Consider the following 20,072-nt stretch of genomic DNA (forward strand, 5'->3'; position numbering starts at 1 on the left):
AAGAGAAAAATAGACAGAACTTAGTGATTGACTGGGGTGTAGAGAACACAAAGAAATCAAGGACAACAATGAGGATCTGAGCCTCTGTAACTGGAAGAATGCTGGTATTTTCAAAATTTCTATCTTAAGGAATTCAAAAGAAGGATTAGGGTTTTTTGGGAAGCTAATAGGTTCAAGTCTGGACATGTGGAGCTTGGGTTCAAGGAAGGGCATTCAAGTGAAGACAACTGGGATGGGTTTAACTGAAGCTTGGGATAAACAGGGATTGGAGATGAAATTGGGGAGTCACCAGTAAATGCCCTAATACAAGGAAAACTTTGCTCTCATTAGAATTTGAAACATCTGGTGTGAAGGTGTGGAAATTGCCTTCACTAGTAGAGAGATGACAAGTTGGACCACATCCTGTCTGTCCTAGAAGAAACTCTATTTGTCCTAGGAAGTTGTCTCAAGAACATGGAGCTTAATTGATTTGGCTAAGGCACCTCAATGTTATGTGACTAGCTCAGCATTACACAGCTAGTAGTTGTCAGAGATGGGGTTGGATTCGAATCCAGGTCATTATGATTGTAAGCCCAGCACTCCATCCACTATGCAAAGCAGCCTTAGACATCTAGCTAGCAGAATGATTAAAAAGGGCTTTGTAACCTCTGAAGTGCCATATAAAGATATTTAGTGTTAAGGGAAACATAGGGAAAGGATGAAAGCTTCAGGGGTAGCAGAGCCACAGGAAGGATTTGGGGTTGTTGTTGTTTGTGGCTGTTTTGTCTTTTTTTAAAGGAAACATTGGCATGTTTGTACACAGACGGAAATGATCCAGCAGAGAATAGATTAAAGAGAAAGGTGTCTGAGGATGTGGGAGGGGACTGGCTCAAGACACAAGTGGAATAATTAGTCTTGAAAAGGGATGACACTCTTTTAGACTGAGATAAGAAGGAAATAGGAGCAGCTGAGTTAAGGCAAATTGGGGGTTTGCATTTGATAGCCTTTATTTTCAGCCATTCTGGTTTAAATTTGGATAACCAACTTACCCCTGTAATACATGGCAGGCTAGAAGTAGTAGATGCATCTTAATTGTTTTAGATAAGACCTCATAGCTCTCTGTGTTCTTAATTATATTTTGTTATTAATGTTATTCAGTCATTTCAGTCATATTGAATTCTTTGTGACCCCATTTGGGGTTTTCTTGACAAAGACACTGGAATGGTTTTCCATTTTCTCCTCCAGCTCATTTTACAGACAAAAACACTGAGGCAAACAGTATTAAGTGACTTGCCCAGAGTCATGCAGCTAGTAAGTGTCTGAGGCCAGATTTAACCTTAGGTCTTAATGACTCTAGGCCCAGCCCTCTATCCAGTTCACCATCTAGATGTCCATTCTTAATTATGTGCTTTCCTGGATTTCATTTATTCTTTTGTTCTTCCAACAAATACTTAAGGAATACCTATGATGTGTAATACACTGTGCTTTAGATAATTTGAAGTAGGACCAGAGCAAGGGATTTACTGAACCACTCAGTGTTTGAAAAATGCATTTCCCATGTGTTACGAAGAGAATTTTGGAAACTTTGAGCTTTCTTCATCTAACACCTGTTACAACATCACACACACAATCTATATGTCACAGAAAGCAGAAATTTCTGCTATTAAAATATATGGATTTATAAAAGAACAACATTAAAAATATTCTCTATGGTGTCCTTCAATTGCTTTCCCCTAGTTGGATAATGCAAATATGCCAAACACACTGATGGATTTGCTGTCAATTTGTCTTGTATCATTAAAGGGCCTTTGTTTTTTATTGTTGGCTTTTAAGATTAGCTTAGGTTTTGGATCATAGGATCATAGATTTAGAATGGGAAGGGACCAGAGGCCATTTCATCTATCCTACTCATTTTATAGGTGAAGAAATGGAGAAGTTAAGTTACTTGTCCAAGACCACAGATGTAATAAGCATAGGGAGAAATGTTTGAAACTATGTCCTCTGAATCCTAAGTCAGCTTTTTTCCATTTTCACACAGTCTTCTTGGATATAATAATAATAGCTTACATTTGTATAGTGCATTCTATGCTTCAGATACTGTGCTAAGCACTTTACAATTCTTATCTCATTTGAGCCTTACAACAGCCACCCTAGAAAGGAGGTGCTACTATTATCCCCATCATACAGATAAGGAAAGTTGAGGCAAGGAGAAGTCAAGCGACTTGCCCAGGATCCCATAGCTAGCAAATATATGGGATCAGATTTGAACTCAGGTTTTCTTGACTCTAAGCCTGATGCTCTATCCACTGTGGCACCTAGCTGCCCAGTGTATTTAATGGATAGGAGAATAAAGCTCTTTATTCTAGAATGGTTTATATTGTTTCCTAAGTTCATCATGATTCTCAGCTGCATTTTGAAACTGTCAGGCTGAATTGTTCTCACTATTAAAGATACTTTATGAGATTATTTTCCAATGAATTCAGTACTTACTCTCCCCAGGCAGCCTCGTGTGAGTGACATCATCTTTAACCCCATGTGGCACTCTCTGAAGCACCTTTGAGATGTCCAGGGAAGACAGGGATACCTAGAAATCAAATTACCTCCTCAAGATCATCCAACCTTTGTATGATTATCTAAAATGCTTTGTTGTGAGGGCAGGCAACATGGGCTCCAAGTGGATGTAGCAGATCTTGACGTCCCTCTGCAGGAAGGCTGTAGTGTTGATGGGAAAAACAAAACAAAAGAAAACAAAACAAAACCAAAAAACACCATGATCTACAAAGCCATTCATGGACATGTGGAGAATAACCCTGCTCTGGAGACAATGCTGCCTCATATCTGGGGGAATGTGGGATTTGTATTCACCAAGGAAGACCTGACTGAGATTAAGGATATGCTTTTGGCCAATAAGGTGCCAGCTACCACCTGTTCTGGTGCCATTACCCTTCGTGATGTCACTGTGGCAGCCCAGAACACTGGTATGGGCCCCAAGATGACTTCCTTCTTCCAGGCTCTGGGTATCAGCAAGATTTCCAGGGGCACTATCAAAATCTTGAGTGATGTGCGCTGATTAACAGTGGAGACAAAGTGGGTACCAGTGAATCCACACTGTTGAACATGCTGAACATCCCCCTGTTCTCCTTTGGGCTAATTATTCTGTAGGTGTTTGACAATAGTAGCATCTACAACCTTGAAGTGCTAGACATCATAGAGGAAACTTTGCACTTTTGATTCTTAGAGGGTCTTCACAATGTTGCCAGTGTCTGGAGGTTAGTTACCCAACTAATTAATACCCCACTCTATCATCAATGGGTACAAGCATATCTTGACTCTACCTGTGGGGACTGAGTATACTTTCCCACTTGCTGAAAAGGTTAAGGTCTTCCGGGCTGATCTTTCAGCATTTGCTGTGACTGCTTTTACAGTGGCTGCTCCTGTTCCTGCTGTGCCTACTTCTGCCGCTACAGCCAAGGTGGAAACCAAAGAAGAGTTGGGGGAGTCTGAAGAAGATAGGAGATTTGGTCTGTTTGATTAGTTAATAGGAACCAATTATTTCAGCCAATTTATTTGTGAGACAGAGTCAAAAGTGCTTATTTATTTCTGAAAAACAGAGAAGAACTAGTTATTATCACTGGCAGGCCTCTAACATAGGACACTGTTATACACACGTACATCACAAATTAGTACAGACAATAGCTTATTTGCCGTTCTTTGATGAATTTATTAATATTGTATATAATTACTCTGCTGGAATTGTATTCATCTACTAGACTATAAAGTCCTTGAGGACAAGAATCATGCCTATCTAAACCTACAACCTCCCTCAACCTATAGCAAGTGGTAGGAATTTAATTAATGTATATTGTATTTAGAGTTAGAATATGCTATTAGGCTGGTCAGTAACCCATTATGCAAGACTGTGCTGCTGCTTTTGTTGCCATTAGGTCAAGTTTTCCCTAAGGTTCCTTTATCTGCCTTTTGGCTTTTCTTTGTCTTCATATTTACCCCAGAAAGGGGGAAGGGTTGCCTTGAATAGTGGTAAGCCAAATGATAAAAAGGCAACGTAGAGAGAATTGCACTATTGAATAAGAGTAGCAAAACATAAACCTTTTTGAGCCATGTAGACATGTGGCCAGGTGAGTTGTAGGTTAATACATAATTTCATGGCATGACTACTGTGTGGGAAATTAATATGAACATGACATCATTGGTATAGACCCCGTGTCAGAGGCAGTACTGACTCTTTCCACAAAAAAATCTGGCCAGAGCAAAATAATGCTTATTAGCAGCAGGGGAAATACCAGGGGACTGGAGAGAAATGGAGAGAGGTGATGGAGATCGTGATCAGTAAGCTACCGAGTAGAGAGAAATAGAGAGACCCCTTGCCATTTGCACACAGAGTCAGAAATCTGATATCTATTAGCTCACATGAGTGACCCAGAGAACCATTTCTGGGTTGTTCAATACGGTTCTTAGGCCCATTAAGGTTGAGTAATGGCAATTAGTCTGGAGGCAAATTAGAAAAACAGCTACTGAGCTGATTATAAAGTGAGTGAAGGAGTTGGAAAGAAAAGTAGTTTCTCTGAATGTCTCTAAGAATTCCACCCTTTAATCATATGCTCTCCCAGGGCTCCAGAACTTTATACTTCACTCACAAGCACCTAGGGTAATTTGTAGAAGAATAGATTTTCTTATGACTGAAAAGGAGTTTAATGATGGCACTCAATATAATGAGACCTTTGGGGTAGGAAAAACAAGGTGACTCCTGATACTCCCTGATCTTGGCTCAGGATTTGCAAGATTGCCTGGAGTGTCAGGTCATTTTCAAGAGAAAGCCACACAAATAGGGAACACATTAGGCTATAATTTCCTTTTGTGTCTTTATTCATCCTTTTATCTCCTGCACTTAGTACCTAGCTAGTGCCTAGTACATTTAATTTAGTTGACCAAATAGTTATTAAGCATTTGCTATGTATATAGCAATGAAGAAAGCTTTGGGAAAGAAATGAAATGTTATGATATATATTTCATCAAACGCATGGAGTAAGAGGAGACCAAGGATATAATAAACATAATTGTTAAAAAAAATATATTGTTATTGTTAGTTCTTGCATTTTTACAACTCCAAAAGCTCTCCCAGGATTTCCCCCTCTCTAAGGATCTCAGAAAGTCATCCCATATAACAAATCATCTTTTTAAAGAAAAAAAAAATTCAGCTAAACTGATCAATATATAAAAAACCCCTGAAAATATGTGCAATGTACCATATTCATAGATCTCCCATCTCTACAGAGTAGTGGCATGTGGGTATCTTCTTATGTTTCTTCTTTGGAATCATGCATGTGCTTTGTAATTTTTCAACATTCACTTTCAAGTATTTTGTGATTCTTTCGATTTACATCATTATAGTCATTGTGAATATTGTTTTCTTGGCTCTACTTACTTAACTCTGCATCAGATCCTATAAATCTTTCCATGATTCTCTGTATTTATCATATTCATTGTTTCTTTTTTCCACTTAATAGTATTTAATTTTTTCTAATTACATATAAAGATAGTTTTCAACATCTACTTTCATAAGATTTTGAGTTTCATTTTTTTTCTCCCTCTCTCTTCTCCCCCCCCTCCAAGATGGTATCTAATATGATACACGCTGTACATGTATAATCCTCTTAGCCATATTTCTACATTAGTCATGTTGTGAAGGAAGAATCAGAACAAAAGGGAAAAAAACCCCACAAGAACTGTATTTCTCCCCATCCTATCCTCACACTATTTATTCTATTCTCTCTCTCTCTCCTTTCACACTTTCCCTCCTCAAAAGTGTTTTGCTTCTGATTACCCCTCCCACAATCTGTCCTCCCTTCTATCACCCCACCCCCTCTTCTCTTATCTCCTTCCCCTACTACTTTCCTGTAAGGTAAGATAGATTTCTACACTTAATTGAGTGTATGTTATTCCCTCTTTGAGCCAATTCTGAGAGTAAGGTTCACTTCCCTCTTCCCCTCCACTATAAAAGCTTTTTCTTTCCTTTTTTATGTGAGATAATTTACCCAATTATACCTCTCCCTTTCTCTTTCAGTATATTCCTCTCTCAACCCTTAATTTTATGTTTTAGATATTATCCCTTCATATTCAACTCACACCTGTGCTGTCTGTCTATATATATTCCTTCTAAGTACCCTAATATTCTGATCTTTTCATCTAGAATGCTTGAAAGTCCTCTATGTCATTGAATATACATTTTTCCCCTGAAGGATTATACTCAGTTTTGCTAGGTAGGTGATACTTGGTTGTAATCCTAGCTTCTTTGCCCTCCAGAATATCATATTCCAAGCCTCCAATCCTTTAATGTAGAAGCTGCTAAATCTTGTGTTATCCTGATCCTGACTCCACCATACTTGAATTGTTTCTTTCTGGCTGCTTGCAATATTTTTTTCCTTGACCTGTGAGCTCTGGAATTTGGCTATTCCTGGGAGTTTTCATTTTGGGATCTCTTTTGAGAGGTGATTGGTGGATTCTTTCCATTTCTATTTTACCTTCTGGTTTGAGAATATCAGGGCAGTTTTCCTCAATAATTTCTTGAAAGATGATGTCTGAGTTTTTTTTTTTTGATCATGGCTTTCAGGTAGTCCAATAATTTTGAAATTATCTCTCCTGTATCTGTTTTTCAGGTCAGTTTTTTTTCTCTTATGAGATATGTCACCTTGTCTTCTATTTTTTCATTCTTTTGGTTTTGTTTTATTGCTTCTTCATTTCTCATAAAGTCATTAGCTTCCCTTTGCTCCCTTCTAATTTTTAAGGAATTATTTTCTTCAGTGAGCTTTTGGACCTCCCTTTCCATTTGGCCAATTCTGCTTTTTAAGGCATTATTCTCCTCATTGGCTGTTTGGACCTCTTTTGCCATTTTGGTTAGGTTATTTTTTAAGGTGTTATCTTCTTCAGTATTTTTTTTTTGTTTCTCCTTTACCAAACTGTTGACTCTTTTTTCATGATTTTCTTGCATTACCCTCATTTCCCTTCCCAGTTTTTCCTCTACTTCTCTTACTTGCTTCTCAAAACCCTTTTTGAGGGGCAGCTAGGTGGTACAGAGGATAGAGCACTGGCCCTGAAGTCAGTGGACCTGAATTCAAATCCAGCCTCAGACCAAACACTTGACACTTACTAACTGTGCAACCCTGAGCAAGTCACTTAACCCCGATTGCCAAAAAAACCCATCCTTTTTGAGCTCTTCCATGGTCTGAGACTAATTCATCTTTTTTTTGGAGGCTTTGGATGTAGGAGCTTTGACTTTGTTGTCTTCTTCTGAGTATGTATTATGGTCTTCCTTGTCACCATAATACCTTTCTATAGTCAGAGTTTTCTCCACTGTTTGCTCATTTTTATAGCTTATTACTTGACTTTTCACTGTTAAAGTAGGGCTCTGCTTCAAGGGTGAAGGCATCACCATCCCAAGGTTTAGGGGTTTTGTGTAGCTGTTTTCTGAGACACTTCTAGGAACCTATAAGCTTTCAATTCTTTCAAGTGGTATGATCTAAGAAGAGGTGTTTGCTACTCTCCTTGCCAGTGCTGTAGTCTGTGAGCTACCACAAATATTCTTTTTTGCACTGGAACTGTGAGGAGGGTCCCCCCTCCACTGTGGCCATAAGCTCTGCTGTGTTACATTGTCACCCTGGGATTTCCACCCAGGACTGGGACCCAGATCAGAGTATGGGCAAGGCAACAGAGTTCTGCCTCAGTGCTAGAAAGAGTTACCCACAATCCCCTTCTGATTAAAGGTTGGACCCCCTTACCAGCTGTGGACTGAGAGCTCCAGAAGCAGCTGTGGCCACTGCTGTTGCTGATTCCATCACTCCCAAGGCCTGCCCCTGGTTTACTGGGGCTGGGGCTCTGATAGCACAGACTGTGCTGGCCTGTGCTCCTCTTTTACTCTGGTGCAACAGACCTTCCCTGTTGACCTTCCAAGTTGTCTTGGCCTGGAAATTTGTTTCACTCCATCTTTTTGTGGGCTGTCCTGCTCTAGAACTTGTTTAGAGTTGTTTTTAAAGGTATTTGGAGGCATTTGGGGGAGAGCTCAGGCAAGTCCCTGCCTTTTCTCCACCCACTTGGCTCCCCCATTGTTGCTTTCACTACAAAATAATGATATTCCAGTACTGTATACTCATGTAGCAGAATTTATTTGGCTATTTCTCAGTGTATAGGCATCTACATTTTTCTAATTCTTTATTATCACCAAAGTGCTGCTATAAATATTTTGGCAAATGTTGGTACTTCTTATCAATGGCTTCCTTGGTGTATAAACCTAATAGAGTCAAAAGTAAAGGGTATAGACATTTGTCACAACTTTTGCATAATTCCAATTTGCTTTCCAAAATTATTGTACTAACATACAGTTCCACAAAAAACCCCACAAAAAATAACAATGCCCTACTCCTCATACCTTTGTGCAACCCATTACAACACTGTCTATTCATATCTTTTGTTATCTTTGTCATTTCACTTGGTGTGAGATAAAACTTAAGGGCTGTTTTTATTTGCATTTCTCTTAAGATTTTTTTTCATTAAATAGGGAATCCTTTTCTAAATAATTGATGCTTTTTATTTATTGAAAGTTGGGTTATTGAGTTCTGTTGTTTCTGATTCCCCCCTTTGTAATCTATTCCATTGATCCAATGCTCCATTAAGGAACAACAAAAAAAATACCAAATGGTTTTTATGACTGCTGCTTTATAATAAATTTTGGTATCTAGAATTTTTTTCTCCTTCATCCCTATTTTCATTATTTCACCTGATTTTCATTTATTTTTAAATGAATGTTATTATTTGATCAGGTTCCATAAAATATTATTTTTTGTAGTTTGACTGGTATAGCACTAAGAGTATGTAGTGATTTGGAGCATTTCTTCATTTGGTTGTTAATAGTTCATAATTCTCCTTTTGAGAAATCTTTGTTCAAGTCTTTGAAACACTTACATATTGGGGAATAGTTTTAAGTCACACCCATGCCCCAGCCCTCTGTATTAGGTCTTCTCCAGATAGAGCATTTTGCGTGATGATCTCATTAGCTCCTATAGATTTAGTTGTCATCTCTGGGCTGATGATTCTCAGATCTACTTACCTAGCCCTAACCTCTTTCCAAATCTTTAGACTCATATCTTTAATTGTTTGGTTGACATCTCTAATTCAATGTCCCACAGACATCTTAAACTTGTACTGTTCAAAATGAATTCCCCCCCACAAACTCTCCCCTTCTCTTACTTCTTTATTATGATCACCACTATCTTCCCAGTCACCCAGGCTTGCAGCCTGTGTGTAATTCTGGATATATTACTGTTTCTCACTCCCCATATCAAATCTGTTGTCAAATTCTGTAAATTTTTACCTTCATAACATTTCTCTTACAAACTCCCTTTTCTCCTCTGACATTGCCACTTCCCTGGTTCAGGTTCCCACTATTTGATACCTGAATGACTGCAACACATTATCAACTGGTTGGCCATATGGCCACAAATCTATCTCTATTCCAGTCTATCCTCTACTCAGTTGTCAAACTGATCTTCCTAAAGCATAGGTCTGACCATGCCACCCTAACCCATTATTCACTAAACTCCAGTGATTTCCTATCACCTCCAGATCAAATACAAAATCTCCTGTTTGCTGTTCAAAGTCCTATGCAAGCTTGCCCCTCCTACCCTTCCTGTTATCTTAACCTTCCTCATTTCCACACACTTTGTGATCACTAGTGACACTGGCCACCTTGCTCTTCCTCAAACAAGACTCTCCATGTCCAGACAGTGCATTTTCACTGGTTGTCTCCCAAACCTGAAATGCTCTCTCTCTTTATGTCTGCTGGCTTCCTTCAAGTCCTAGCTAAAATCCCATATTCTGTAAGAAATCTTTCCCATTATCCTTTAATGCTCTAGCCTTTCTTTCCATTGATGATCCTGTATATGTTTTGTTTGTACATAGCTGTTGACACATTATCTCCCTCATTGGACTGAGTTCCTTGAAAGGAGGAATTGTCTTTTATTTTCAGCAGCTACTACAGTGCCTGGCACAGAGTAGGCTTATGGTTTGGCTTGATTTATTAGTTTTTTAAAATTCTTGTATACCAAACTCTTATCTGAGAATTTTGACATAATTTTTTTAAATCATTCCACTTCTTCCTTTCCTATCCTAGATACATTAATTCTTTTGTGTGCCAGCTTTTTAGTTTCGTATAATCAGTTATTTATTTTATCTTTTGTAATTACCTCTATCCTGTTTGGTTAAAAATACATTTCCTACCTATAGAGAGGATACGATCTGCTTCTCTTCTGATTTTTGATGGTATAAATGTTAATATTAATGTTATATATACAGTTTGAATTTATTGTGAAATATGATCAAATGTGTTGCTCTCATAGACTGCTTTTGAGCTTTTCCAGAAGATTTTTTTAGTTAAATAGGGAGTTCTTTTCTAAATAATTGATGTTTCTTATTTACTGAAAGCTGAATTATTGAGTTCCATAGTTTCTGATTCTCTCTTTCATTATGTTCCATTGATCCATCTCTTCTTTAAAAACAAAACAAAACAAATATGGTTTTAATGACTGATGATTTGTTATACATTTTGATGTTTAGAATTTGTTTTTCCCTTCATCCATACCTCTTTTCATTATTTCCCCTGATGTTCATTTATTTTTTAAATGAATGTTATTCTTGGTCAGGTTCCATAAAATATTCTTTTTATAATTTAATTGGTTATCAGTAAAACTCTAAATTATCTTTGGTAATATTATTTTTATTATATTGGCCAGCCACAAGCATTGGATGTTTCTCTAGCTATTTATATTACTCTTTATTTCCTTAAGGAGTACTTTGTAACTGATTCTGCATAAATATTTGTGTGTTCTGATATATTGATCTCCATGTATTTAATTTGTTTTGTAATTATTTTAAAAGTTATCTTAATTTCTCCTATTTTTTATTATATAGAAATGCTAGTACTTTTACTGGATTTATTTGGTAGTCTGCAACTTTGCTGAGGCTATCAATTGTCTCAAATCATATCTCTACTAATTCCCTAGGATTTTCTGAGTAAATCATGTCATCAGTAAATTGGGATAGTGTTATCTCCTCTCTACCTATCTTTATGTCTTTAATTTCTTTCTCTTTACTTTTTGTTTTTTGCTAGAATCTCTAGAACTATATTAAAACAGTGATGAGTGAGGGTATTATTATTTTACTCTTTTATTTATTGCATATGATGCTTGCTTTTGGTTTTAACTAGTTCTTATGATATTATATTTTCTATATTTTACAGGTTTTAGCATAGATGAAAGTTGTACTTTGTCAGATATCTTTTCTGTGTTAATTGGTGTTAATTATGCAATTTTTGTCAATACGATTAATTATGCTTATTATTTTCCTTGCATTCCTGGTATAAAATCGACTTAGTCCTAGTGAATGATGTCTTGAGTGAATTGATATAGTCTGACAGGATTTTATCCAAAATTTTTAATCAATAGTAATTATGTGGATCTATATTTATATTTCTGTGCTTTATCCTTCCCTGGTTTAGGCATGAGGACTATATTTGTCTCCTAAAAGGAGGAATTTTTTTTTCTATTTTAGAGAATAATTTATGTAGTATTGAAGCAGCTAGATGGTATAATGGGTATAGTGCTGGGCCAGGAGTCAGGCATTCTTGAGTCTAAGTTAGACCTCAGAAATTTATTAGCTGTGTGATTTTGGGTAAATCCCTTAACCTCTGCTTGCCTCAGTTTCCTCAATTGTGAGATAAGGATAACAATAGAATTTATCTCACAGGGTTGTTGTGAGGATAAAATGGGATAATATTGGTAAAGCACTTAGCATGGTACCTGGCATAAAATGCTTAATACATGTTTGTTTCTTTCTTTCCTTTCTCATGTTGGTACTGATTGGTTTTAAAAATTTCTCAGGGGGCAGCTTGGTGGTGCAGTGGATAAAGCACCGGCCCTGGAATCAAGAGGACCTGCACATAACACTTACTAGCTGTGTGACCCTGGGCAAGTCACTTAACCCCATTGCCTAGCAAACAAACAAACAAACAAACAAACAAAAAGTTTCTTAGAATCATCCTTCTGGAATTTTCTGTCAGGACTAGGATTTTTTTTTTCCTCCCCTAAGAAAAATTATAGCTAGTTGTATTACTTTTTCTGAGATTGTATTTTTTAAGACCTCTATATGGTTTTCAGTTTATGTGAGTATTTTATATTTTTGAAGGTATTCTTCTAGTTCCTTTGTTCTAATTTCATGCTTTTAGATTTACCTGATGTATGAGAAATTTTATTTTGTGTATGTCTTTGCTTTTTAGAGTTATTTCTTGTAAGTGACTGATTATAGAGTTTTATTTTATTATTTAAGCTGTTACTTTTTCTATTCACTGGATTCTTTAATCCATTCATATTACATGTTATGAGAGTTGGTTGAAGTTATGGAGTTCCTCCACTTCTGTCTAATAATGTTTTTTTTTTCTTCTGAATTAGATTTTTCTCTCTTCCTTTGTAAAACTAGCACTTTCGTTGCTTATTCTCCTTTAAGGAAACCCTATTCCCACTGGCTTTCTTACCTTTACCTTAAAGCATTCTCTGTGATTTGTAACCATTTTCCCCAACTTTGGAGATTTGCTTAACTTATTAATTGCATTTAAAAAATCTCATTATCTGATTCTTTCTCTTTCCTCCCCTATCAGTTAAGTAAAATCAAATTTCCTTTCTTCATCTCTCCTTCAAATTTTTTGTTAATTTCTTAAAATTTCATTTTTATGCTTTTTTCTATGGAAAAAAAGCTCCCTTGTTATATTTATGACTCTTGTCTTTCTCTCTAACCTAAATGTTTTATTTCTTGATTAATGACCCTTATAATTATGTATTCCTTAATCTCTGTATTTCTCATGGAATTAAAGCTAGTTATATTTTATATCTATATCTCTATGTATAGATAGATATATACATACATACATATCTATGTGTGTGTATATATATGTGTGTGTATATATATATATATATATATGTGTGTATACACACACACACACACACATATATATATTTGGTGAGGCAATTGGGGTTAAGTGACTTGCCCAGAGTCACATAGCTAGTGAGTGTTATGTGTCTGAGGCCAGATTTGAACTCAGGTACTCCTGACTCCAGGGCTGGTGCTCTGTCCACTGTGCCACCTAGTTGCCCTGTAAGATACATGTTTTAACTTGCTGCCTGTCTAAACAATTTCTCTGATAAAGCTTATAGACTTTACACATGCTTTTGCTCTCACTCTTACTCTTTGCTCTTCACTCTCACAACTCAGTCTTAGAAATATGAATTCCTACAGGAGAGAGGATAAAAGTATTAGTCCATGTTAGAAATGTTCTTGAGCCTCTAACTATGTAGGTCATTACTTCTACCTGCCCTCCAATGATCTTCTCCCACACCAATTTGCCATGAAATTTCCTCTTCATATCAATTCAGTCCCATGCTACAGATGCCAATTTTCATCAGGACCTTTGATTCCTTTTCTCTCAGAGAAAGATGCCTCGTGGAATCACAGTGCTCTCTCACAGATAATGATCTTTCTAAGCACAAAATTACTAGATATCATCTCCATTTTTAGGCCCCCTTTTTCCACAATAGGATGTTTCCACCATAGGAGAGTTCTTTAGTGGTATCCCCTACTTCTCCTGAATTAAGATTTCCTACTTTGGCTGATTTCAGTCCCTTCCACTGCCACCTTACCTCTTCTTCTGTAGGCCATGGTTTCCTGAAAAAACTTCAGGAGTTATTTTATTTCACCACATAATTGTTGCAGATTTTATGAAAAATTAAGGTGTGACCATTATGTGAAGTTTGAAAAATTGTGCTTATTACTTAAAAACCATTTATTACTAAACCATATTGATGGCAAGCTTCCCTTGCTCCTATGGTTTTTCATTGGGTTAAGTGACAGTACTGTTAGTACTGCAGTGCTCTAAAGAAACCATGCAAGTTGGCTTTTGGAAATATACTGCCAATGTACATGTGCTGAGAATCCTAGGCTTGCAGCTTGTAATGTGCAAGAGATAAATATGTATCCATACACCACTAGTAAACACAGTGCTGCTCTGTCTACCTTTTAAGCAGAGTTATGACATAAGTATACCATGTGCTGATTACATGATGAAAGGTTATATACCAATATTTGGACTGAACAAAGAAACAAACTAGGGTGTGACAATTATGTGGTGAAATGAAGTATTTCCCTTCCCATCCCTTTTAAATTACTGACTTAATTAGGGTATATCACACATTCTCCTCTATCTTCTTCTTATCCTCTCCCATTCATGGCCCTCCCATTCTGCAGTTTTTCCCTTCTACAAAAAAAAAATTATAGACAGAGTGTTAGGAGGTCTAGCCCATGGTGTTTTAGGTCTATTTCACCATAATCAGTTCTTTTTAAATTCTGCTTTCATGCTTGTCTTCTTGTGTACTTAAAAAAACTTTTTAAAAACTTTTTTGGATTCAATTCAATGTTATTCTGAGCTCTGAATTTACTTCTTCCCACATAACCCTCTCTCTTTCTCTGCAGAGGAAATAGGAAAAATAAAATTCATTACAAATATGTATAGTCAAGGAAAAACATATTCCTGCATTAGCCATGTTAAAAATATATGCTTCAGTTTGCACTCTCAGTCCATAAATTGTCTATTTGGAAGTAGAGTCATGTTTCATTATGAATCCTTTGAAATTGTGGTGGGTCATTATGTTCATCTATTCTCTCTCTCTCTCTCTCTCTCTCTCTCTCTCTCTCTCTCTCTCTTCTCTCTCTCTCTCTCTCTCTCTCTCCCTCTCTCTCTCCCTCTCCCTCTCTCTCCACCCTGTCCCTCCACAAAAGTGTTTTGCTTTTGACATTCACTTCCCCCAATCCATTGGATAATTACCCCTTCTATAACCCCTCTCCCTTCTCTTATTCTTGTCCCCTCTTACTTTCCTATAGGGTAAAACTGATTTTTATACACAATTGAGTGTTTATGTTATTCCCTCTTTGAGCCAATTCCTATGAGATTAAGGTTCAAGCATTCCTTACCACCTCCCTAATCTTCCCCACCATAAAAACTTTTTCTTGCCTTTTTTATGTGAGATAATTTACCCCATTCTACTTCTCCCTTTCCCTTTCTCTTAGTTCATTCTTCTTTCTCATGCCTTAATATCATTTTTTAAGAAGTCATCCCTTCACATTCAACTCACACCTGTGCCCTCTATCTACACTCTTTCCAGCTATCCTAATAATAAGAAAGTTCATATAAGTTATAAGCATCATCTTCCCAAGTAGTAATGTAAACAGTTTAACCTTATTAAGCTCCTTGTGCTTTCTCTTTCTTGTTTACATTTTTATGCTTCTCTTGAATCTTATATTCGAAAGTCAGATTTTCTATTCAGCTCTAGTCTTTTCAATACGAATGCTTGAAAGTCCTGTATTTCACTTAGAATTCATTTTCCCCATGAAGGATTATACTTGGTTTTGCTGGGTAGGTGATTCTTGGTTGTAATCCTAGCTTCTTTGCCCTCTGGAATATCGTATTCCAAGCCTTCCTTTCCTTCAGTGTAGAAGCTGCTAAATCTAGTGTTATTCTTATTGTGGCTCCATGATACTCGAATTGTTTGTTTCTGGCTGTTTGCCAATTAATATCTTAACAAATGCCAAATTATTTTGATGATTATGGTTTTTGTAGTATAGGTTAATATCTAATATTGCTTGGCCCCCTTTCTTCACATTTTTTTTTATTGATTCACTTGATATTATTGACTGTTTGTTTCTCCAGATGAATTTTATTATTATTTTTAGCTCCTTAATTATTGATAGGTTGATTGGCATGGCACTGAATAAATATATCAACTTAAGTAGTATCATCATTTTTTACTACATTGGCTCAGCCTACACATGAGCAACTAATATTCTCCTACTATTTATATCTATCTTTGTGTAAAGGTATTTTATAAATTTGTTAATATAGGTCCTGTGCATGTCTTAGACTCCCAAGTATTTTGTACTGTTTGCCATTATTTTAAATAGAATTTCTTTTTCTTTGTCTGAGTTTTATTGATGATATAGAGAAATACTGATATATGTCAGTTATATCTTGAAACCTTGCTGAAGTTTCTTGTTGTTTCAATTAGTTTTTTTTTAAAGTTGGCTCTCCAGGCTTCTCTAGTTAAAACCTTATATCATTTGCAAAAAGTGACACTTTTGTTTACTATTTGTCTATGCTTATCATTTCAATTTCTTTTTCTTGTTTTATTACAAAAGTTAGCATTTCTAGCACTATACTGAAGAGTAATGGTGATAATGGACATTCTTCCTTTACCCACTAATCTTACTAGAAAGGCCTTTAGCTTATTTTGTTATAGATATTGATGGCTCTTGGTTGAAGATAAATACTATTTGTCATTTTAAGAAAAGTTCCATTTCTTTCTATGCTTTCTAGTGTACATAATAGTAATTGTATATTGTAAAGTTTTTTCTGCATTGGTTGATATAATCATATAATTTTTCTTGTTTGTGTTAACTTGGCAAATTATGTTCATCATTTTCTTCATGATGAAGTAGCTTTGTATTCCTGTTATAAATTCATTGTGACTTTACTGCATAATTTTTGTGACATGTACTTATGGCATCCTTGCTAATATTTTCTTTAAATTTTTGCATCAATATTAATTAGAGATATTGGCTTATAGTTTTCTTTCACTGTTTTGACTCTCTCAATGTATGAAAAATTTATTTGTGTCATAGAAAGAATTTGGTAGGGCCCATTCTTTTCTTTCTTTTTTCCCCCCTAGAAAGCTTATATTGTAATGGAATTAATTGTTGTTTAAAGTTTAGTAGAAGTCACTTGAAAAGTTCCATGGTTTCCCCCCTCCCCCTCTTGGGAATTCATTTATGGCTCTCTCAATATATTTTTCTAACATAGGTTTATTAAGTATTTTTTCCTATTCTGTTCATATGGACAATTTATATTTTTGTAAATATTCATCCATTTCATTTAGGTCACCAATTTCATTAGGATATTGCTAGGCAAAGTAGTTCCTAATAATTTCTTTTATTTTCTTTTTTTGTGTGTGTGTGAATTCACCATTTATTTTTGATAACAATAATGGGCTTTTCTTCTTTTTTAAAAAATCAGTTTAGATAATGGGTTTTCTATTTTATTATTTTTTAAATACTCTAGCTTCTAATTTTATTTGTTAATTCAATGGTTTTATTTTGATGTTTTTGCTTTCACTTTTGTTAATTTCACCTTTGATTTTCAGGATATGTATGTTGATGTTTAATTGAGGGTTTACTTTTTATTTTTAAGAATATTTTTTAAATTATATGCCCAAATAGTATATCTGCATTTCCTCTTTTTCCTGATGAACATGTTTAGTGATAAATTTTCCTCTAACTCTTGTTTTGGTTGCATCGTAAGTTTTGGTATGTTGTTTCATTGTTGTCCTTATTTTAATTATGTTATTGATAGTGTGATTTGTTCTTTGACTCATCCATTTTTTAGGATTAAGTCAGTTTCCAATTAATTTTTGTGAAGATGCTGTGTACTGCTGAGAAATAGGTATATTTCTTAATATTTCTATTCAATATTCCCATTAGGTCTATCATATCTACCTTTTCTGAAATTCTATTTGTTTTATAATCCTTTTTTGTATATTTTTTGTTTAGATTTATCTATATCTGTGAGGGGGGTATTTTGGCCTCCCATTATTATAGTTTTGTTGTCTATTTCTCCCTATAACTCATTTAATTTTTTCTGTATGAATTTGTATACTATGTTAGTTGGTAAATATATATTTATTATTGATATTAACTCATTGCTAAATGTTAACTCATTGCAATTGTTAAATTAACTCATTGTAAAGTGTAGTTTCCATGTTAATCTCTTTTAATTAAGCCTATTTTTACTGTTGCTTTGTCAGAGTTCATGATTATTACTGTTGTATTTTATTTTTCATCTGAAACAAAATAGATTTTATTCCAGTCCCTTATCTTAATTCATTGCATATTTTTCTGTTTCAATTGTGTTTTATGTAAACAACACATTATTGGATTGTGGTTTCTAATCAATTCTGCTTTCCTCTTCAATTTTGGGTGAGTTAATCTCATTCACATTTACAGTTATAATTGTTTATTATGTATTTCCCTCAATTCTGTTCTTTTACACTTTTCATACTCTTTGCTTTTTGCCTCCTCTTAAGAGTTTATTTTTCTTCTGACTAATCCCTCCCTTAATCTACTTTTCTTATTTTCTCCTCACCTCTTCCCTTAATCTCTTTTTCTTCTGTTTCTCTGTTAGATGAAATGCATTTCTGTAGCCAATTGTGTGTGTGTGTGTGTGTGTGTGTGTGTGTGTGTGTGTGTGTGTCTCTGTGTTTCCCTTCTGTATATATTCTTTCCTTGTTTGACTGGTTCAGGTGAAAGTGAGGTTCAAGTGTCTCCAGTTCTCCATTCCCTCTTTCTTATTATATAGATTCCTATTTGTGCATCCTATGTATGTTTGAATTTTTCCCATTCTTCCTCTCTTCCTCTCTTATTCCCGTGTATTCATCTTCCCCAATCTGTGCATTCTTCTTTAAGGTTACCAAAACATAGAATCACTTCCAGGCTCTCTGACTGATTAGATTCCTCTATGACCACTGATGATGATGGAGCTCTGGAGTGCTCCATTTATTTTTTATCCAGTAAGAATGTAAAGAGTTTTACCTTGTGTAAAACTTGTTCATATTTACCTTTTTACCTTTTCTTTCCACTCCTTTGTTCCTATATCAAATTTTCTACTGAACTATATTCTTTTCATCAGAAATTCTTGGAAGTCCTCTATTTCATAAATTTCCACCCCCCCCATAGGATTAATGCCTAATTTTTTCTGATTAAGTTATTTTTGGTTGTAAGCCTAGATCTTTTGACCTCTAGAATATCACATTTAAAGCTCTATGTTCATTTGTAGCAATAGCTACTACAAAATGTGTAATTTTGACTGCGATTTTTTGGTGCTAGAATTCTTTCTTTTGCAATTCACAATATTTCTTCTTTGACTTTTCAAGCTAGATTTTGGCTATACTATTTTTTCTTTTGGTAATTGGTGGGATTCCTTCTTCTCCTTGGCCTTCTGTCCTAAGAGATTTGGGTAGTTTTTTATGATTCCTGGAAATATGATTTCTAGGCTCTATTTGTCATCTTTGCCAATTTGATGGGTGTAAAATGGAATCTCAGAATGACTTTGGCAGAATTCCTCTAATTGGTAGTAATTTGGGACATTCTTTTATATAGTTATAGATATCATGGGTTTCTTCCTTTGAGAACTGTCTGTTCACATCATATATATATATATATATATGTATGTGTGTGTGCATATATATATATATAATATATATATATATATTCCACTTATTAATTTGGTAAAAGATTAAAGGAATAAGGAAAGTTCTGCTGTGTGCAAAAATATTTCTAGCAGACCTTTTTTTGTGTGATGGCAAACAAACTGGAAATGAAAAAGATGCATATCATTTCAGAAATGACTAAATAAATTGTGGTATATGAAAGTGAGGGAATACTATTGTGCTATAAGAAATCATGAAATAGGAGCAGCTAGGTGGTTCAGTGGACAGAGCACCAGTTCTGAGAGTCAGGAGGACCTGAGTTCAAATGTGGCCCAAGACATTTTATCACTTGATACTTACTAGCTATGTGACTCTGAGCAAGTAACTTAACCCCAACTGCCTTGCAAAAAAAGAAAGAAATCATGAAATAGATGATATCAAAGGGACATGCAAAATTTTATATGAACAGATACAGCAAGAAGGTAGCAGAACTAGAAGAAATGAGTTGTCTTATTGTATTTGTGGTATAAACTTATAGTATAAGTTAAAATTTATACTAAAACACATATTTTAGAAATAGACAATTCTGAAGAATTTTATAAACTGAACAAAAATGAAAGGAACATATACAAAAGAACAATTTATACTACAACATCAATATCATAAAAATGGACAGTTTTGAAGCCAAAGAAGAATAAAAGGAACAGGACCAGGAGAACAATTTTTACA

The 20,072-nt window shown here is 35.3% G+C and overlaps 1 pseudogene; it reads left to right on the top strand.

Moving 5' to 3' along the window:
- Positions 1-2,540: 2,540 nt before the first annotated feature.
- LOC110220441 (large ribosomal subunit protein uL10-like) lies at positions 2,541-3,514 on the top strand (annotated as a pseudogene).
- The last annotated feature ends 16,558 nt before the right edge of the window (positions 3,515-20,072 follow it).

This window comes from Phascolarctos cinereus, unplaced genomic scaffold (genome assembly GCF_003287225.1).
Source record: "Phascolarctos cinereus isolate Bilbo 61053 unplaced genomic scaffold, phaCin_HiC Scaffold_4;HRSCAF=312, whole genome shotgun sequence".
NCBI lineage: Eukaryota > Metazoa > Chordata > Mammalia > Diprotodontia > Phascolarctidae > Phascolarctos > Phascolarctos cinereus.